This window comes from Herpailurus yagouaroundi, unplaced genomic scaffold (assembly GCF_014898765.1).
Source record: "Herpailurus yagouaroundi ecotype Mexico unplaced genomic scaffold, PumYag 210, whole genome shotgun sequence".
NCBI lineage: Eukaryota > Metazoa > Chordata > Mammalia > Carnivora > Felidae > Herpailurus > Herpailurus yagouaroundi.
This window is the reverse complement of record NW_024412441.1, coordinates 22,761,941-22,784,979: the sequence shown is the minus strand read 5'-3', so window position 1 is coordinate 22,784,979 and position 23,039 is coordinate 22,761,941.

The following is a 23,039-nucleotide window of genomic DNA, read 5'->3' as shown; positions in this document are numbered from 1 at the left end:
GCCAAATGATAACATGATAAAGTGATCACTGAAAGTTCAGATTTGATCAAATGAACATATTTTGTGTGTCTTTTACTTGGTACAAATGTAGCCATTTCTCAATACGCCAGTTACGTCAATATTTTTCATGGACCATAGTCATTATTAAGTGTGATCACAACAAAATATTTTAGAACATTTAATAATTTAATACAGATTTCGTTATGTTAACTACGATTCTTGCTGCTGCAGATGAAAAGTCGATTGTGTTTCACATAGCGATTCACTGAGTTGAAGCTAAAATGGGATTTGGCTTGGCCTCCAAGTTAAGCAAAGTCCCAGCCAGCAGAGATGCTGGCGCTAAAGGCTTTGAGACGATGTTCAGGGGAATGGATCTACAATGCAGACTCTAGGCATTACTGTCACTGATGATTGTGTAAGCCTAGAGACATTGCTGGAAAGAGAGAATCAGTTTGTTTTTATGCTGAGTGAACGTTGTTTGTATGTTTTGGGTCATGGGCTTTCTGCTGCAGCTACATTTAATTCAAAACCATCTTCATTCAGGGATCTTATGGAGGTTATCTATTTCTGAGTCATTCATTAAAGGAACATAGAAAAGCACCAGCCCACCACCACCCAGGCTGGGACTCCCTTGAAATCCACAACCTTTGAAAGCTTCTTTCTTCTCAATCCATTGATATTCTTGGCCCATATCTTTCCATCATTCAGATACTGGAGCGTATTGTAACCAGATGCAAAGTGGTACTTTCTAACAAGACTTTGGATAAGCATTATATTTACTGTACCACAGCACTACCTACTGTACTAAAAACAGAGGATCTTTTCACAACTTCAAAAGTTCCTTTCATACACACACACACACACACACACATGCACACACACACACGCATCTTAGTATATGATATGCAGCTTTGGCTGCAGTAGAATATTAAACCATGTTTTCTGTCAGTGTGATATAAAGAAACAAGAGGCCTCATGTAATTTGGATTTTTCCAAGTATCCAATTTCAATCTAATGTACTGTTGTGAAATTAAGCCAGGAAATCTATATGGCTGGTCCATTTGGGGGCTTGGTCTGCTATCTTTAGTCTTTGACAATTTCTGGTTTCCATTCCTTGTTCAGGGACGATAACAGTGTGATTTACAGGTATAACTAACAAATGAGATCAATTAAAATGTCCCAAAAGTGGCACCTGTCTGAGTATAGAGTTGCACTAAATAATTCCCACAGCTTCGTTTCCTGTAGCCCCCACCATTTGCAAGGCTTCTCCACATGCAAAGTAACAATGAAGGGTTGTTTCCTAACTGGCATGAACCAAGAAAGCCGGCCTTATCCTATGGCCTAGATATATGATTATTATCACTGACTGGAAACAACAGGTGCATTTTTCAACTCCATTCACAAATGATCCCTAGGTTTCATAGCATTCATTAATATAGCTTCTTGAATTGCCCAATTTGTTACAAATTTGTACTGTCAGCTGCCTTTGTGATTGAATTGAATTAGTAATGAAATAGAAGCTACCTTTCATTTGTGTACATTATTGAATACTTTGATCATTACAAGGCAAACTTGATACTTTTCAAAGATCTTAGGTCCATGGAGAAGGGGAAAATGGTTACTTCTGAGGATAAAAGTCACAATTAGACAAAGTCACAATTAGACAAAGCCCTCCAGAACGTTTTTTACATGTCTTCTACTACAGCTTTGCAAAATAAACAAAGACATCGGCAGACCTCGTGATCATAAAGCATTATATTAAATAGTGTGTAGAAATTATGAAGGCACAGTATTTTTATTCTTAAGTTTGACTGTAACTGAAATTTTGGGTTGAACTTTGTAAACATGTCTTTCACTTATGTTTGCATCTAGGGACAACATGAGTTAGATTGCATAATGAAAGGTGAAAATTTCTATTTTGTGATCTATCTCTGAAGTCAGAAATGATATTTACGAAATAAATTAATATTATTCGTATAGGTGAAACTGCAATGTAATGGATTCTCAAAAGCTTACCACAGTTACTTTTCCTAAGTGACATAAATCCCCAAATTAGCATATGCTAGAGAGTGTGTGAGAGAAATTTTGCCTACGAAAACTATCACAATTCCCTATCTCAAATACCTAAGCATCTTATGCATAAGATGGCAACACAGTCCTGTTTCCTGGGATGGCCCAGGAAATGGGCCTGTGGTTAATGCCTGTAGCCCATGCATATGTTTCAACAGACCCCTTCCATCCTTACAGGTGGGTTTGAACAACCAATCATACAGACATCCCCCTTGTAAGTCTGACAAAATAACACTGTAAAACTTAGCTACGTCTCATTTAGGAAAAGTAATATCACAGTTATAAAAACATAATTAAAGGCACTCATCCAAATAGGCCACAGTTAGATACAAGTGATTTCTTTTTTCTATAAGACAGCCAGAGAACCCTCCGTTGGATATACCATGGCTTCAGAGATGCTAGGTATGATATGATTCTTATGTGTTAATGTTCAACTGGCTTAGGCCTTCAAAAATAGTTACACGGAATTGCCATTTAATTATCACCAACCCCCACGCACAGTACTATGCCATATCTTATTGTGCAACAAAGAATAAAATACATTGGCAGGAAATCTAATTATACCTTATCTCTTATAGCATTTCTCTCCTACGGGTTGCAGACTGTAGGATTCAAACTACAAAATCAAAGCTACTCTAATCATTTCTAGTATGAAGAGTGGAATCAACCAAGTTTATATCACAAAGAAAGAGAAAGCTCATACATTTAAATTTTTAAAAACACAGGCCACTGATGTTACTCACTAACATAGTCATGTATATGTAGGAAAGGGTGTTCATCTGGGTGCAGTACCATGTATTTAACATCTTATTATATCACTATCTATATAGATAAGATCTATAAGAGATATATATCTATATATCAGAGATAAATTTTTAATTCTCATTAAAACAATATTGCTGAAATTGCTGAGCTTCCAGAACTTCTTAGTTAATAGCATATTGGAATAGATAGAATCTGAGAAATAATATATAGCTCAGTATCTTCCAATCAATCTTAGAAACTTAGATTCAGAAAGATAGATGAATTTGCCCAAGATCATGGAGGAAGATAGTTTTAGAGTCAGGGTTCGAGCTATTTCCTTTTTTCCTTCATCCTCCCTCCCTCCCTTCCTTCCTTCCTTCCTTCCTTCCTTCCTTCCTTCCTTCCTCCCTCCCTCTTTCCCTGACTTCCTCCCTCCCTTCCTTCCTCCCTCCCTTTCTTTCTTCCTTCCTTCCTTCCTTCCTTCTTTCCTTCTTTCCTTCCTTCCTTCCTTCCTTCCTTCCTTCCTTCCTTCCTTCCTTCCTTCTTTCCTTCCTTATTCTTTAGTAGCTTCACTAAGCATCTTGGCACCACAACCCCCACTGCTGTTCTCCAAGAGTTCAAGGAACACAGTTATGCCCTTCCCCATGATACCTGACCTAGTTCACACCAAAGTTGTTTACTCCATGTTTGGTGAATTTGGAAGTTTTTTAAGATACCTTCATAGCTGGTAAGTGCTTCCTATAGAAAAAAGTCTTTATATCACGTGCTGATTCATCCACATTCCTAACTGCAGGGGTTATGAGCCCCTCGGGAAGAGTTCAAATGGTACCGTGAAGATAATGGACCAGTGAAGTGAGCAGTGACCTATTTAAGTAACTGCAGTGAAATACCAGATAGGAGGATGGTATAATTTCACGCTATCCCTTTTCTGAATATAACTTTTACCACTACACTTACTGAAATGGACTAAGATTGTGCTGGCTCTCCAACCTGTTCTCTCCAAGTAAACCATGAGCACTTTGAGAATTGGGCCAATGTCAATTCTCATCCACAGCATCCAGCATGAACTCTTTCATAAAGGATTGTGTAATGGATGGATGAATGGATGGATGAGGAGAACATTCAATGAGACTAAAATAGGCAATTTGATAAAAAGTATTTTAGGAAGAATAGATTTAAGAAAATGGAAAAAGGCAGAGAATTACTGAAAACTAGTGTCAGTTGGGGTGAGCTTTAGTAGGACAAGTAGAAGATGATATTGAGAAGGGCAGTGATGAAAGGAGATCACTGACAACTTTGAATGCTCAAATAAGGAACTGGGTTTTGTTTTGTTTTGTTTTGTTTTGTTTTTTATAATGTAACAGAACAACCTGCTTAAAGTTAATAAGGGATAGAAAGAGATTTGATTTATACATTTTGGAGGTAGTGACCTAGCAAGTCGAAGTTGGTATGGACTAACTATCTCTGTCTCTGATCTAATTAAATATAGAAGAGGTAAACTATAAACGGTATTCTCTAGAGGTAGAAACATTTTATAAGCAGTTTCACACACACACACACACACACACACACACACACACACAAAAAAAAAGAAAGAAAAGAAAGAATGCAAACCAATCAACCAGAAGACTCTTGTCTTGTCTCAAGTTACCTGCATGCCCGTCAGGCCTGAACACTAATTTATGGTAAGTTCAGGCCTGGCATTCAGTTTATAATTTCACAAGCTAGAGAAACTCATTAACGAAACATGGCTGTCAGGACTTAGGAAATTTTCAGGCACCTTTCCATCTTGGAACAGACCTATGATCCCATGCAACGTCCTCATCGCCTCCTACCAAGGAAAGAGAAGTCACACTATGAGATACTTGCATAATTCCTCTCTCCTCTTCCACTCCTAAAATCCCCAAACCTCAAACCGCATTTATTATGATAGTAATAGCAATTAATAGTAATAGTAATAATAATACAGTAATAATAGCTCATCCTGGTCACGAACAAAACAACATTCATCGTTGTTTTTCTTCTCACCAATGGACTAACAATTAGGACTTGACATAAGCTGGTGATGATTACTGAGGAACAAAAAATACTGTTTACCAAGGGATACTTGTGGGCCATCTACAGGGGCTGGCTAGAGCTCTTTCCTCCCGTGAGTCTTTTTGAATTCAGGTGATTAATGTTGTGTGTTCTTCTATTCAGGCACTGCATTTGAAAGCATTGTTTACCATCACCTTGTAATCAGCATGCCTCAGCAACCCCCTATTACCCTTGATAGCAGTGCGGCTGCGATTTATACCTGAAAGAAATAGGTGGGCCCTCGGAAGCTTAAAGCTGCTCTGCAGCCCTGTTATCTCCATTTGTGATTTGTTTTCAAGAACAGTGATTTACATTTCAGTTGGATTACACCTTTTAATGTATCACGGAGGGAAAGTGGCCGGTACAAACTCACAGCTCTGCCACATTTCAAACGGTGCATTTGAGCCATTGTAAAGAAGGCCGCGCTTGCGATTAGAACCCAAAGTGGGACAGTCTTTCCCGGGTGATGGCACCAACCATTTGTGGGTGATAGGAACGAGGACAAAGTGCTGTCCATGCTGCTATTTTAAAGTGGCATGAAACAGCTCTGTGCCGTTAAGAATTTCCATGACCCTAGCCATTACTCAGGGAGCGAAAATAAGAGCTTCTGGTAATAATATCTCCAAAAGTTAAATGGAGATGAGGTTTGTTGTGGGGCTGCCTCACATGATCTTAGGCCGCACAACTTTTATTAGCAAATATATTTTACGAAAAGACCAAATGAAGCCAAAGCGATATCGCAGAGCAAAAATAATGTCAACATGATGACAAATTACTGTTTTCAACAAGTGCGTATTTATAAAGATCTTTCTTAAACGCGTTCGTATTCACTTCATTGTTTTACGGGGATTAGTTCTTTATTTTCAGCTTTATTGAGGTACAAATTACACACAATAAAATCCATCCACACGAAGTGTACAATGTGATGAATTTTGGCAGTTGCTCGCAGTCACGTAACCACCACTGCAAGCAAGACATAGAGTTGGTCCGTCGACACTGAAGAGCTCCTCCTGGCTCATTTAAATCAAGTTTCTCTCCTAACCCCCAGACAGACTGCTCTGCTTTCTGTCACTATAGCTTTGCCTTTTCTAGAAGGTCACGTAAGTGGAATATAAGCTACTGCTATGGTCTGACCAATCCTAATCCCTAAAGATAATGGTATTAGGAGTTTGGGCCCTTGGGATGTACATAGGTCATGAGGACGGAGCTTTCATGAACAGGATTGGTGTTCTTACAAAGAAACTCCGCAGAGCTCCATGGCTCCTTCTACCACGTGAGGGCACTGTGAGAAGTGGGCCGTCTGCAACTCTAAAGAAGGCTTCTTCTAGAACCCAACCATGCTGGCACCCTAACTTTGGACTTCCGGCCTCCAGAACTGTTAGCAATAAATCTCCAGTGTTTATAAACCACCCAGTCTGCTGTATCTTTGTTACAGAAAGTGAAGCAGACTAAGAAAAGCATATAATCCTTGAGGTTTTTTATTTTACACATTATTTAAAAAAAATTTTTTTCTACATTTATTTATTTTTGAGAGATAGAGTGAGAGCGTGAGTGGGGGAAGGGCAGAGAGAGAAGGAGACACAGAATCTGAAGCAGCCTCCGGGCTCTGAGAAAGCGGTCAGCCCAGAGCCTGACATGGGGCTCGAACCCAGAAACCATGAGATCATGACCTGAGCCGAAGTCAACTCTCCACCAACTGAGCCACCCAGGCACCCCTACACATTATTTTAGAGGTTCACCCGTGGTGTTGCATTTATCAGCACTTTGTTATTTTGCTGAGTTGCAACAGTTGATGAACATCGTGAGCTGCTAAGGGCTATCATGAATCTTGCTGTTACACGCATTTGTGTAAAAGTACCTGTGTGGACGGGTGCTTTCGTTCGTCGTGGGTAGACGCCTCCAACAGGGTTGTTGGGTCATATGGCAGAGCTAAGTTTAACTTCTTACAATACCGTTCAACTTCTTTCCAGAGCAGTAGTATCATTTGCCATTCCTACTCGCAATATGTGAGCGTTGCTTCACATCTTTATCAATACACGGCCTTGTCAGTCTTCTAAACTTTATGTGTTCTTGTGAGTACAGAGCAGTATATCTGCTTTAGTTTGCACTTCCTTTGTGATCAGAGAGGGTGAGATCCTTTCCTGTGCTTACTGGCCCCTCTGTTCTCTTCTTTGGTAAGCTGTTCAAATCTTTGGCCCAGTTATTGGGTTGTTTTTCTTATTATTATTTATGTACACAAGTCCCTCCTGTATAAACCTTTCTACACATATATGTTTTGCAAAAATATTCTGTCAAAAGTGATCTTTTTGGTTGGCTTTGTTTGTTTGGGATTTTAGCCAGGAAAAAAAAAAAATACCTCACAAGAATGTTCTTTGTTGTTTTTGTTTTAAAAAGCAATCAGCTAGCAGTTTAGAAAACAAAGGTTTTGTATTGGATAATTCTTACGTGTATGTCCATAGTCTAGACCTTTCTCTGGTGTCCCAGATACTTTGACAAGTGTTTGTAAAATAAACGAAAAAGCAATTGAAAAGTCAAGTCCACTTGAGTGTCCCTTGGAAATATAGAAATGGTAGACCTAAAACTGGGCCCATCATCTTCCCTTGTCAAATATAAGACTTCTATTTCCTTTATTATTAGCCACAAATCTGGGAGTTATTCTGTACCCCAGCTTCTGTTGCCATATTTCACTGGTCACCAGGTTACACCGATTCAACCCCTGAAGTATAAATCCGTGTCTGCTCTCCACCCCATGCCATTCTCTTAGCTAAAACTTTCATCACGTTTTGTGTTTAATGGCCTGCTGACTCTTCTTTCTGCCTCAAGCCTGACAGTGTCCACAGTGCCCTCCTTTGTGTCCACAATGCCACCGGGTACCTTTCTTGGCAGAAAAAAATCTGGTCAAGACCCGCGTCACAAATCCTTCGGCTTACACCAGTTTATGTGTCACACCCAGAATTTCGCAGGATTTTACAAATCTGTCCCATCTATTTCCTCTGCACGAAGCCCTCTAAGCCCACGGCCCACTTTTTTTTTCCTGTAAGACTCAGTAACTGACATTCTGCCCCCTGACCAGATCACATCCTTTCCCTGGGGCTCCCACAGCACCTCGCACGCCTCTGTCATGCAAATGGATTCTGTGTCTCCCTCTCTCTCTGCCCCTCCTGCACTTGTGCTCTGTCTCTCTCTTTCTCTCTCTCTCTCAAAAATAAATAAACATTAAAAAAAAATGTTTTTAATGAAAGAGGTGTCATTTTTACTAATCCTACAGAAAAGGATTACAAAGAATACCAAGAACAACCATATACCAAACACAGCTCACACAGACAAAATGGAAAAATTCCTAGAAATTATCGAAACTGACTCAAGTGGAAATCTAATCAAAAACCTCCAAACAAAGAACGGTCCAGGCCCAGGTGGCTCACTGATGACTTCTACTAACACTCAAAGGATTACCACCAAACCTTCCCAAAGTCTTCCAAAAAACGTAAGGGGGAAATATTTCCTAATTCCTTTTTTGAGGCCAACATCACCCTGTTACTCAAGCAAAGTCACCGAAAGAAAAGAAAAATTATCAACATCTCTAATTAACATATATGCAAATTTCCTCAACAACAGTAAACTGACTGCAATAGCATGGGGAAAGGGTGGCACGCCATGGCCAAGTAGGATTTATCTCAGTAATGCAAGAGTTGTTAAACCTAAGAAAATCAATTGATGGAATACACCATAATAACATAACAAAGAAAAAACATGCAGATGGTCATCTAAATTAATGTGACAAAAGCATTTGACAAAATTCAATAGCTTTTCATGTTAAAAACACTCAGAAAGCGGGGTGCCTGGGTGGCTCAGTCGGTTAAGCCTCCAACTTCGGCTTACGTCATGATCTCACAGTTCAAGTCCAAGCCCCTTTGGAGCCCCGTTGGAGCCCCGCGTCAGGCTCTGTGCTGACAGCTCAGAGCCTGATTCTGTGTCTTCCTCTCTCTCTCCCTCCCCAGCTTGTACTATCTCTCTCTCTCTCTCTCGAAAATAAACACCAAAACATCTTTTAAAAATGCCCAGAAAGCTAGGAATAGAGGAAAATTGACTCGACATGGTAAAGGATATTTATAAAAAGCTCAGCAACCATCATACTTAATGGAGAAAGATAGAAGGATCCTTCTCCTAAGTTACGGAACAAGGCAAGGATGCCCACTTTCACCAATGCTATTCAACATGGTGCTGGAAATCTACCCAGAGAAATTAGACAAGAAAAATAATAATAAAAGGCATTCAAATGCGGAAGGAAAAAATTAACTCTTTTTGCTTGCAGATGATGTGATCCTACCTATATAGAAAGTCCAAAGAATTTTTTTTCCAAAGAGTTTTTTAAAAACTTACTAGAGCTAATGAATTTAGCGAAACCGATGGTGATGAAGAAATTGGAACACATGTACATTCCTGATAGAAACGTAAAATAATGCAGCCACTGTGGAAAATAGTTTCATGATTCCTCAAAATGTCAAACAGAATCACCAGATTACCCAGTCACTCCATTCCTAGATAAGTACCCAGAAGATTCGACAACAGGTGTCCACACAAAAAGTTGAACCGCGCTATTCACGGTAGCTGACAGGTTGGAACAATTCAAATGTCCAGCAGTGGGTGAATGGATCATGAGTTATGATGTACACATGCAAAAAGGTTGGGGTACATGCCACCATGTGGATGAATTTCAAAAACATTATGCTAAGTCAAAGAAGTCAGATGCAAACAGTTAGGTATTGTTTGATTCCACTTTTATGATATATTCAGAATAGGTGAATCCATGGAAAGAGAAAGCAGGTTGGTGTTTTCCAAGGCCTGGGACTAGTGGGGAATTAGAAGTGATACTTACTGGGTATACGGTTTTCTTTTGGGGGTATACACTTGAAATGGTTAATTTTATGTTATTTGAATTTCACCTCATTGAAAACTGTTAGAACTCATGGTTGAATAATAAGTTAGGCAGTTTGAAAGGGAAAAAAAAGTTTCCATTGGGCACAGGAATCTTCAGATAGAATTTTTGTAAAATATACAATATACCCTTTAATACCATCTACTTCCTTTCTGAAAAAGAAGTTGGGACAAATAAATGAAATGCTAATTGTTTCATCAAATCAACACTTATCTGGGCCAAACTTGAGGAAAAATATTCACTTGATGTGGAAAACATTCACTGTAGCAAGAGACAAGATATAATTATATCTCAGGGAAATAAAGTCTTCAACTTCATTATCAAACACATGGCTCAAAATGCAAAGATAGCTTTTCCTAGAAAATATTAAGAAAAGTATTTTTCTTATTATTTTTCAGAACAAGATCATAATGTGAAACTTGAATGTTGATGATATTCATACGTTTAGAACCAGACAGACGGTCATTCCAAAGTAGGAAAAAAATGACTTGCAGGTTTCATTGGTATGTTTTGATTTAGAGGGACATGGTCTAATCACCCACCCTCTGTTTCACCAATGTGATTATTTAAAAATAAATAAATAAATGTGAGAGTGTCTGTGCCAGCCCAAACTATATTATACAAGATAATAATCCAGAGTAATGTTATTTAGGAAAACATGAGGCCCAGCAGGAGAAGGCATTACCTACATTTTCAAGAGAGAAAAATCAAGTGAGGACTAATCTAGTTAAAACTAACATATTTTGGGGGGCGCCTGGGGGGCTTAGTTGGTTAAGCGTCCATCTTCGGCTCAGGTCATGATCTCGTGGTTTGTGAGTTTGTGAGTCATGAGCCCGCGTCGGGCTCTGTGCTGACAGCTCAGAGCCTAGAGCCTGCTTCGGATTCTGTGTCTTCTCCCCTCTCTGCCCCTCCCACGTTCATGCTCTGTCTCTCTCTGTCTCTCAATAATAAATATTAAAAAAAAATTTTTAACTAACTTATTTTTTTTTAATTTTGTAACCTATACAGGACAAGTTCTTGGATATTCGATTTCAGACATGGTTGGGATCTGAATGTCAACCAAAACCAATAGGACCTACCTTCTACTCGTCTCTTCTCTGACTCTGCTGTGTTGGCTTCATCCCAGGTTGCATGTGGCGGTTACTGATAGCACCAGCCTCATGCCGTCGTCAGTATGACACACAGGGAATGAAAGCATCTCTTCCCTAGGACTGCCACTCAAGTCCCGGACTCCTGGCAATGGGACCAAATTAGATCAAGTGCCTATCCCTGTCCCAACATGAAAGTACTCATTTAGCAGAGCGTGATGTCCGTGTTGGTGCTGGGGCATGGGTGGCCTGAGAGCTGCAGAGGGAATGGTCTTCCAGCAGAGCGCCAGTGGGTAGCGAGCAGAGACCAGAAGAAGAATGAGGACACGCAAGGGTGGGGAGGGGTCAGTGCAAGAATAACCCTGCAATGAGAGATAGGATGGCAACTTCTTGAAAACAGAAATACGTTCTTCCTGGGTTCCTCCTGCCCTGGAGACATCAGAAAAGATTTGGGGATGTGAGAGGGCCTTGGGTGGGAATTACAGGGACTGAGTCAGGTCTCCAACACTTCTGCCCACCCTGAAGCTTTCAGGGAGGGCAGAGACCCCAGTTTGACAACCAGAGGCAAAGGGGGATCTGGCAGAGAAGGTGGTGGGTCAGACAGAAATAGGGAGACCGAGAGAGTTTTGGTTTTGCAGTAGCTGCGTAGAGGCCTCTGATGAATGCAGTGAACTCTGGAGGAGCTAAGAGGCCAGACACACTAGCCTGAGCAGAGTTTTGAGGTATCAGAAGTTTGCCGAAGAGACGGATGAGTTTATACACTGAGGTGCCTTCGGAATTCTCAGCAGCATGTGACTTCCGCAGGCCTGAAGTCTGAAACGCATGCCTCAAAACTGTGGTAGGCAGAATAGTGCCCGCCAGCCAAAAAATGCCCATACCCTCACCGTGTGAGCCTGGGAATATGTTACCTTATGCGACAACAGGGGTCTTGTAGACATAAGTGAGGTCAACGACTCTGAGGTGTGGAGATTATTCTGGTTTCTCCAGGTGGGCCAATCTGATGACATGGATCCTGAAGAGCAGACCTTTCCTGGTCATAGTGGGAGAACCAGAAAGATGGCAATGTGAGAAGGAACGCTGCCGCTGTTGCCTTTCAGGAGGAAGGAGCCACGGGCCTGGGAATGCAGACAGTTTCTAGAAGCTGGGCAAGTCAAGGAATGCATTCTCCCCTAGATCCTCAGGAAAGGAATCCGGCTTCCTGCCAACACCTTGATTTGAGCCCCGTGAGACCCATGTGAGCAGAGCTGTAAAATAATAACCTGTATTATCATATTGTTTCAAGTTTGTGGTAATCCTTGTGACAGCAATAAAAAACTAATACAATCGTTTACGGTTACTTATATAGCTACAAATCTATATTGAAATTCAGTGTGTGTGTGTGTGTGTGTGTGTTTAGCTATGATTAGGAGCGCTAATCGCTGGGGCATAGATATAATAAGCAGGGAGTCTTGGAACAGTCACCCACAGAAATCTTCCTCTGGCCATTTGAATCCCCTGACTTTCCTCACGGGAACTCCCTTATGTAAAGAGTTAAGGTAACAGAAATTAGTTCCAGGGAGAAGTTTGGAAAAAAAGTCATTGGCTACCAGCGCAGGAAGGGAATCACGGGAACAGCACTCTGCCCCTATGTGTTAGGTCCTATCCAATGCACTACCTCGTTTACTACTCCCTGAAACGTGCAAGAAAGTTGCATTATTCCAATTTTACTAACGAAAAAACAGAGAGGTTATTTGCCCCTGTTTTTCTGTTTCCAAATTCTTGCTGATTCTACTCTCTTTGAGCCGCCATCTGGAGAAAAGTCAGAGCGATGTCATTGTGGCTTCATTTAAGGGCATTATGTCTCATCCCCAGTAGCTGCTTACACCAAGCAAGGGGTCAGCATAAACTGACGGGCAGGTCTTCTCTTGTGCTTTAGAAATCCCCATTCTCTTCACCCCCAAATCAATCAACCTCATAAATCCTCAACACCATGCCAAGCACTGATGATAAGGAACTAAGAGATCAACAGTCATGGCTCTTTCTTCGAGGGGTTTGCAACTATTTGGAGAGACCAGGGCAGGAGTAGGAAAGTTGAAGAATGTTATTAAATGCTAAATGATACAGGGCTAGAAGTCCCTGAAAGGAAGAAGCACTGGGATCTGGGGAAATCCAGAAGTCTGTGCAGAGAAGAGAGAATTTGGACAGACTCGCCAATGGGGCTTAAGCCCGTGGTGCCTTCAGTTCCCGCCTGCACTTGTGTCTGACTTCCAGAGGGACTCCAGGCACTTGCTGGGTTCGACGGACACTGCCCTGCTCTCAAGGTGCTCACGTTGTATAAGCTTGGGACAGGCCAACTGTGTTGAGATGTGATACGTGCACATCAAAGAATTTCGGTAAAAATTAGAGAAGGGAGTATTATCCATCCTGATGTCATAGGGACAGGTTCATTCGGCTCCCATACCTTGGTCTGTTGTTTGTTTTTTAATAGGTTCTCGCCTGCAGTGACTCCAACTTTGGTGGTTTCATCATGTTACTCACGAGGCACCGTCTTGCCAATTTGTAAGGTGAACCCCAGTGCTGGGCACTCCTGGGGTTCTGATGACTGGGAAGTACTGGGTACGAGTGGAAATGAAGGGAATTAGCTGATGCTTGTGGCATTCAAGTTTCACTCCCATATCTGGAGGATAATTCTCTGATGAAATGAAAAGTATTTTGAATTTAGCCATGTAGAAGTTCCTTTGTATGAAGATTCACAGGTGTGCAAGCATAACCGTGCACACACACACACACACACACACACACACACACACATTGCATTTACTCACCTAGCTTGTTCTGGGTCTATTCTGCATCCTGATCTGAGAGTAGTTAATGCCAAATGAAATGCATTTCAGAAAACCGGTCTCTTTGTGCCTTGTGGCCCTTGCAGACTTTTCTGCCTATCTCTTAACTGACGTATTTGGTTCTTTTTTTCCCCCCCAGGGAAACTGACCTTGTTTCTCTGGTAGCTAACTCTCTTTTCTACATAGCATTGGAATCCCACATTTTCTCTGCCTTCACTCCCTTGGGAGAATTTCACTGCACTACAGCTCCAGCTAATCCTCGTTTTTTTCTTTCCTTTGCTTTTCTTTTTCACCCTGCCAAAAAGACCTGTTGCCCAGGAAGCTTTGCCTGCCCCGCTGAATGGCCTGCCCCGCTCTCTCTGAGAGCCGCCGGGCACGAACGATGGTACATAAAAATGGACAGAGTCTGCGGTGTCGTGTATTTTCCACGGGCAGCTACTTGCCTTAAGCCTTATATCTGGAAAGCCTAATTTGCAGAATTCACAAATCAGTCACGGCGGAAACCGTTTACAGGCGGCCAAAGCCAGAAGGGGTTAAGAACAATCTTTGAAGTAGGGTTGAGAAGATCAGTGGTACAGAAGAATTAAAAAAAAAAAAAAAATCTGAAATATTTTGAAAGTGTTCAAGTTTGCTTATTACAAGTCTTTTTCTCCAAGGTAACTGCTTTATATATGGCTGAAATTCTGAAATTATGCCAATTGAAATGTAAAATAATCAGAATTTCCTGCCCCATTCTTATTTGAATAAACCTTATTACACATTGCTTTTGCCCGTGAGTAGGTTATTGCAGCATTGAGTCAATATCGTTCACATGATTTAGATTAAATTACAGCAGCATGGGGCTCTTTTCTTTCTTTTCTCTCTCTGCTGAATATAAACTCACTACGATTTTCCTTTGGCTGGCATTTGCTCCTTTGACTTTCCCCCATATTCAAGAGATGGTGTATGCTCCAAACACATAACATTATCAACTTTAAGGGCTGCAATTGATTGAATATTTTGACAAATATACCTCTCTAATTCCTGAAGCCATATGGACGTGCAGGATGCCATATGGAATAAAGTACTCTAGCTCATGAAATGATCCAAAAGCATTTTTTTTTTATTAGCGGTTATTTCCTTGAACTGAAAACTGATTAGATTTTGAATATTCCATCACTGGGGATAGTAATCTAGCCAACTATATATTCTTAGCGGCATCTTTAGTGATGGAAGTATGTTGCTGAAGTGGGAGTCCTTGATAGGGGTCACTACATTTAAACAAAATACCAGAGAAAAAGGCCACTTCTGTATTCTTCGTATATCCACTAGGACTTTCTGCAGAACAACAGAAAACTCACAATTAGCTGTCTTAAACAATGAGAGGAACGGTATTATCTTGCGTAACGGGATGCCTTGGACATTCTAGTAACGGGCTGGTTACAGCAGGGGCTCGGTGATGTCACTGAGAGCCAGGCCCCTTTCTGTCTTTGCTGTCTCTCCTCCCGGGCATTTTAGCTCTGTTCTCCAGCTGGCTGGCCTCACTGTTGCCAAATGGCTATTTCAACCTGGATGTGACATCCACCCGTGACAGTGTCCAAGAGAAACAGCTAAATATCTTCCTCCTTGTCGCTTTTTATAAGAAGAAATCCTTTTTCAAAAATAATTCAGCAGATACTTCCTCACACTTCATTCTGAGTTACGCCACATGCCCGTGCCAAAAGTAACCACGTGTAAGAGACTTGCGGCTTCTGTGACTGGCCCAGGGAAAGCCTGTGGCTATAGGACAAAGGAAGACAGAGAGACCCTGAGTCAAACTGATGCTTTCTTAGAAAGGAAGAAGGAGGCAAGAGCTCCGTTGAGCCTCACAACCAACAAGATTTGCTACACTCTTATATTTCTTTATATTTAGAAAATTGACTTGGCCAGACCACCTCCAGGAAAACCTGCTGGGTAAATTCTTTTACATGGAGCAAATAAATGGAATTACCTCCAAACGCCGCCAGAAAAATATTTAATTGAAATGTGAGGCATTTCAGCCTCAGTGTTTGTTGGAACTGACCTTTCCAGGACTACGGTGTCTATTTCTCAGGCAATATCTTAAGGAAAATGAAAGGTATGCAGGATTGGTTGTCTCCTTCATTGCTAAATGGCTGTAGGAGTGTTTTCAAATCACTAATCTCTAATCTGCCATTCTTTTTCTATTGGTAGGATGTGAGGCTTTTCAAATGTCCTCTGAGAAATGGTAACGATGGAAAAAGTAAGACAAAGGGCACCCAGAACAGAAGCTCCTTTTGGTAGAACAGGCACAAGACTGCCCATGGAACTGAAGATACAAGCTTCCTAGTCTACCTTGACTGTTGAGTCAGCATGGTGGCCCTTTGAACAGAGTTCTGTTCTGAACAGAGTTCAGAAGTTCTGAAGTTCTGAAGTTTGTTTCTTTGTGACATTTGCACTAAGTTTGGACTGGCCTATCTCACGGTAGGGCAATGAAAGGCCTGGGATTTGATATCCCTAATATCTCCATAAACTTGTTCTCTGACTCACTGTGTGAACTACAACTTACGCTATCAGGAGCTCCAAGTTTTTATCCACAGGGGGTCGGTGGTGGGGGGTGGCGTGGTACACAGTGATTTCTAAATTTGAATTTAGCTGTATCAGTCTGTGATAGTCATTTGCATTAAAACAAATAGAATCCCTCAAAAGGTCCAGTGTAGGCAAATCACGGTGCCCGACCAAAGCTCAAATCCATAGACAATCCCTGATATTAATATTTTTGACTGTAGCTTTCAAGTAAATATGACAATAAAAGTCAAAATTTCAGCAAATTACACTTTGCAATTGATAGATTCCACCCCTAAATGGATTTCTCCAACCCTTATTTCCTCAAACGTTAAAGAGTTGCTTGTTTATTTGCTTTGTAAGTAAAATCTGACTTTAATCTTTGGCTACCAAGTATTGTCTTGTAAGAAGTCTAGGTTTTAGAAGTAAATATACAAAACAACTGGAAGCCATTAGAGTTTATCTCTCTTTGTCTAACACTTTATTAAATTTCAATCTCTAAACTCTAAAGTCAAAAAGAGAACATTTTCTATCAAGGTATACGCATGAGAAAAGAAACCATAATATTTATAACCTATTTGTGTGTCATCTGCTCTCATTTTTTTGTTCACAATTCATTTTGATTCATCTTTATATTACGTATTGAAATTCTTTTATCCCATTAACACCCTTTCTTTCAGAAATCTGTAAATTAGCATAATTAAGAAACATATTTTTTAAGCACCGGCTTCTGAAATATTCATTACGAACCTGCTGGCTATACTTGTCCCTTTTCATATTTATATAATTAATTAAGTATCTCTCTTCTAATACATACATTTTCAAATAATTTATTAATACTATTCAGGTTTTGACTTGTCTATTTCTTCTTTCCTCATTTAAAGGAAATGGTTTTGCTCGTCAGAGTCTCTCTCACCTTTTAATTTTCTAATGGACTTGGAGCACTTGACAGTGAAAGTTGGACCATTCTTCCACATTGCTAACGAGAGAACATGGCAATACACTTAGAAGAACTTGAGGAGGGGACTAGCACTAAATAGAAATGTGTCATGATAGAAACATGTAAGATGCATGGTCCAGAAGCTAAGGTCTAGGGTATTCATGGAGGCAGGGTAGTGCCTGCTTTTAAAGATCATTTGAATTCTGATTTTGGTAGGTAAGACCCACCTACTAGTTTTTCATGGATGATTTAATACAAATAATCCTTGTACAATTCCCAAGGTCTAAGTTTCTGTATTAGAAAAAAACCTGAGCTGGGGCTAGCCACGAAGCCACGTCTGGCTCAGAGGATGAGCCAGCATCATTCAGTCAGCTGTGACAACTTATTATCAGGGCACCTGACCCCGATAAACCATCGTAAGCTGTCTAGAGTTACCAAGGAAGAACCACAATTATATTATAGCTGTGTTTTAGTAATGTGTTAGTCGCCTTTGGTGTTTTCACCCAACGAAAATCGGTATTAAAAAAGGAAAAGAGGAAGTTGAGAACTTGGCACCACTTCTCCAAGTGTTCCCAGACCTTGAGTCTTCCTTAAATGACTAAATTGCTATGGAAAATTCATTTCATGCTTGTTTACCCTCCAAAATCCCTTAGCAGGATGGCTAGGAAAAATTAAAATTGGGTATGGTCATGACGATGCCAAAAGCTGCAGCTGATTTTCCTGAATAGGACTTCCCAGATATATATGAAAGTCAGTGAAATTTTACATAGATTTGCTGATTCTAGGGAAGCATGCTGCTACATTAAACCTGACCAACTGTCTGGCACAAAAACAGACACATAGACCAATGGAATAGAATAGAAACCCCAGAACTAGACCCACAAACGTATGGCCAACTCATCTTTGACAAAGCAGGAAAGAACATCCAATGGAAAAAAGACAGTCTCTTTAACAAATGGTGCTGGGAGAACTGGACAGCAACATGCAGAAGGTTGAAACTAGACCACTTTCTCACACCATTCACAAAAATAAACTCAAAATGGATAAAAGACCTGAATGTGAGACAGGAAACCATCAAAACCCTAGAGGAGAAAGCAGGAAAAGACCTCTCTGACCTCAGCCATAGCAATCTCTTACTCGACACATCCCCAAAGGCAACGAATTAAAAGCAAAAGTGAATTACTGGGACCTTATGAAGATAAAAAGCTTCTGCACAGCAAAGGAAACAACCAACAAAACGAAAAGGCAACCAACGGAATGGGAAAAGATCTTTGCAAATGACATATCAGACAAAGGGCTAGTCTCCAAAATCTATAAAGAGCTCACCAAACTCCACACCCGAAAAGCAAATAACCCAGTGAAGAAATGGGCAGAAAACATGAATAGACACTTCTCTAAAGAAGACATCCGGATGGCCAACAGGCACATGAAAAGATGTTCAGCGTCGCTCCTTATCAGGGAAATACAAATCAAAACCACACTCAGATATCACCTCATGCCAGTCAGAGTGGCCAAAATGAACAAATCAGGAGACTGTAGATGCTGGAGAGGATGTGGAGAAACGGGAACCCTCTTGCACTGTTGGTGGGAATGCAAATTGGTGCAGCCGCTCTGGAAAGCAGTGTGGAGGTTCCTCAGAAAATTAAAAATAGACCTACCCTATGACCCAGCAATAGCACTGCTAGGAATTTATCCAAGGGACACAGGAGTACTGATGCATAGGGGCACTTGTACCCCAATGTTCATAGCAGCACTCTCAACAATAGCCAAATTATGGAAAGAGCCTAAATGTCCATCAACTGATGAATGGATAAAGAAATTGTGGTTTATATACACTATGGAATACTACATGGCAATGAGAAAAAATGAAATATGGCCTTTTGTAGCAACGTGGATGGAACTGGAGAGTGTGATGCTAAGTGAAATAAGCCATACAGAGAAAGACAGATACCATATGGTTTCACTCTTATGTGGATCCTGAGAAACTTAACAGGAACCCATGGGGGAGGGGAAGGAAAAAAAAAAAAAAGAGGTTAGAGTGGGAGAGAGCCAAAGCATAAGAGACTGTTGAGAACTGAGAGCAAACTGAGGGTTGATGGGGGGTGGGAGGGAGGAGAGGGTGGGTGATGGGTATTGAGGAGGGCACCTTTTGGGATGAGCACTGGGTGTTGTATGGAAACCAATTTGACAATAAATTTCATATATAAATAAAAAAAATAAATAAATAAAATAAAATAAAATAAAAGTAAAAAAAAAATAAAAAAAATAAAAAAATAAACCTGACCAACTGTCAGAGAGCAATCCACAGGCACCCACTGGAAATTAGCTAGACTCCTCGTTTAAAATACCAAAACATGATATCTATGCCGAGGAAGCAGCCTGATATTGTATACCTATGGCGCCTCAGAAATACTTTCAGTTAAGGGGAGCTTGGGTGGCTCAGTCTCTTGAGCCTCTGACTTCGCTCAGGCCATGATCTCTCGTGGTTCTTGAGTTCAAGTCCCACGTAGGGCTCTGCGCTGACACCTCGGAGCCTGGAGCCTGCTTCAGATTCTGTGTCTCCCTCTCTCTCTCTGTTCCTCTCGCGCTCATGCTCTGTCTCTCTCTCGATCTCTCTCAAAAATAAATAAACATTAAAAAATTTTTAAAAAAGAAATCCTTGCAATTAAAAAATTATACTTCTAAAAAGACCCGGATGGAAAGTTACACTCCCTTCCCTTGTTCCAGCCATTGTTTTAACAAATATTCATACAATGCACATGTCAGACCATTGTCCCAGTTGGGGAGACAAATGAGCAAACACAAAGAAGACAATGTCACATATTGAAAAGTGCTAAAAAGAAAACAATGGGAGAGGATATAAAGTATATGTGCTTATTTTTTTTTTTCTGGTGGGGATCTATCAGCTGCAATTGCATGGCTGATCTTCATACAAGATGACAGAGGAGATGACACTTAAGCTCAGACTTGAATGACAGAAACGAATAAGCCCTTGGAATATCTGGGCAGAGGTTTTTTCCAAGAAAAGGGAACAGCTGGTTCAAAGGCCCAGAGACTGGGGAAAAATATGTTGGTGTATTCAAAGGCAGCAAGAGCACTGTGTGGAGTGAAGGTTGTACTTGGTTTGGGGTTAGGAGATAAAGAAGAAGAATGAGTCAGAATCCAGGTCAGTGGTAAGCTCTGAAAAAGAGTTTGGTTATAATCCGGAGTGTGATGGTGAGATGCAGGAATTCTTAGGTAGGAGAATGAGTCATGAATGTAAAAATCCTTCTGACTTTACTGGAGGAAATGAATTATAGAGGAGCAAAAAAAGAAAAAGTAAAAGAAGGAGTCAGTTACAAGGTTATTGTCTATTATCTCGAGGCAAGAAACAATGGAGTCTTAGACATACATGGTAGAAATGGGGCTGATAAGTCATAAGTTCAGGCTATATTCTGAAGATACTTTCCAAAAGATTGCTAAGAGTTCAATGTGGAGACATGTGGGGAAGGGAAAGGTCATGAATGATCTGGGGGGGTCCAACTTGAAGACTTGCTTGTTAGTGGTGGAATTAATTGCTACAGGGGAGGCTGAGAGAGGGATGCACTGGGGAGTAGAGAATCAGGATCTTTTTATTATTATTATTATTATTATTATTATTATTAAATGTTTATTTATTTTTGAGAGAGAGACAGAGCACAAGTGGGGGAGGGGTAGAGAGAGAAGGAGACACAGAATCTGAGGCAGGCTCCAGGCACCGAGCTGTCAGCCCAGAGCCTGATGTGAGGCTTGAAACCATGAGGATTATGACCTGAGCCAAAGTCAGACGCTTAAGCGACTAAGCCACCCAGGAGCCCCAAATCAGGATCTTTCTTTTGCACCTGTAAATTTTTTAACATTTATATTTATTTTTGTTTATTTAAGTATTTATTTTTAAGAGAGAGAGCAGGGGAGGGACAGACAGAGAGAGGGACAGAGGATCTGAAGAGAGCTCCATAATGACAACAGATAGCCCAATGCAGGGCTTGAACTCATAAACCGTGAGATCATGGCCTGGGCCAATGTCAGTTGCTTAACTGACTGAGCCACCCAGGAGCCCCTGATTATTTATTTATTTTTGAGAAAGAGAGAGAGAGAAAGAGAGGGAGATAGAAAGAGAGAGAGAGCATTAATGGGGAAGGGGCAGAGAGAAAGGGAGACAGAGAATCTCAAGCAGGCTCCAGAGAATCCAAAGCAGGTCCTGCACTGTCAGCACAAAGACCAATGTAGGGCTAAAACCCATGAGCAGCGAGATCATGACCTGACCTGAAGTCAAGAGTTAGATGCTTAACCGACTGAGCCAGCCAGGTGCCCCTATACATGTAAAGTTTGAGATGCAAATATCAGAGTAGATATTTCAAGTAAATATTTGGATATGTGACTCTGGAGACTTAGAAGACATATACACTTGTGGAACTGCTTGGAATTGCCTACAAGAGAAAATGTAGCTTCTCAACAAAATGGGACCCATCAGGGAGGAAGAAAGCAGTAAAGGAGGCTAAGAGTAGCAGTAGGAGGGGTGCCTGGGTGGCTTAGTCGGTTAAGCATCCAACTCTTGATTTTGGCTCAGGTCATGATCTCACAGTTCATGAGTTCAAGCCCCACATCAGGACCTGCACTAATAGTGTGGAGCCTGCTTGGGATTCTCCCTCTCAATCTCTCTCTCTCTCTCTCTCTCTCTCTCTCTCTCTCTCTCTCTCTCTCAGAAATAAATAAACTTAAAAAAGAAAAAAGAGCAGCAGGAGGAAAACCAGGAGTGTTGCATCATGATGCAAGTGAAGAGAAGACAGAGGGAGTGAGCCAACGTATCAGCTGTTGCTGAGGTACTTAACTCCAAGATGCCCCAGGTAAGGGGATTTTGGTGGGGGTAAGGACAGAATCATGAGTGGAATGGATTAAAAAGAGAATAAGAGGTGAGAAAATGGAGATGACAAATACAGACAACTTACTGTATGGTGTTTTGGGTTTTTTGTATATTTGTTTACCTTGAAAAAAAGCAGAATCATGAGGCTGTAGCTGGGGGCAGGATGTCTGGACTCTAGGGAGACGTTTTATGTTTTCTCTTCAAAACTGGACACTGTGGTGAATTTGTGGTATATACGTGTACATAGAGATGGCAAATAACAATAATAATACCCCAAATTGGAAAATCCTTCCCAAGAACTTCCTTTCAAAGAATGAAAAAGCAAACTGTAAGCGACCTAGGGGGGAAAGCTCCTGCCATGGGTACCGGGAACAGCTCGGACATCTCTGCATTGTAGAATCAGTCTCCCAGCTGTGGTCACGTGGCCCTTTAGAGAGGTCATTGCAGATGACAGAAACACTCAGGAGACTGAGGATTCATGAGTAAGAGAAGGGGCTTTGAAGCCAAGCTTTTGGAAGCTCAGAACTGCCTACATGATACACATAGGCTCAAAAGAATTTGTCAACAAAGCAAGATTTTCTGGACTCATTCATTCATTCAATAAATATATAGTAAGTACCACCCAGTATGTGCCATTTACTCTGCTAAATACCAAGGATAAAATAGTAAGTCAAACGGACATGGTTCCTGTATGCTTTGATAGGCTTCATTATATTGGTGACAGGTGGACTTTATCTTATGGCTATATATATATATATATATATATATATATATTCACACAACCTTGCATGCATGCATGCATGCATGCACTAAACTAGCATTATTTTGGATAAAAAATTCTATAACAGCCAATGTGCTCTGAAATTTGCATTGCTTAAAACTCATAGAGCAAGGCTAATTTTCATAGACACTCAACCCCCAAATTACTGTAGGAATTATT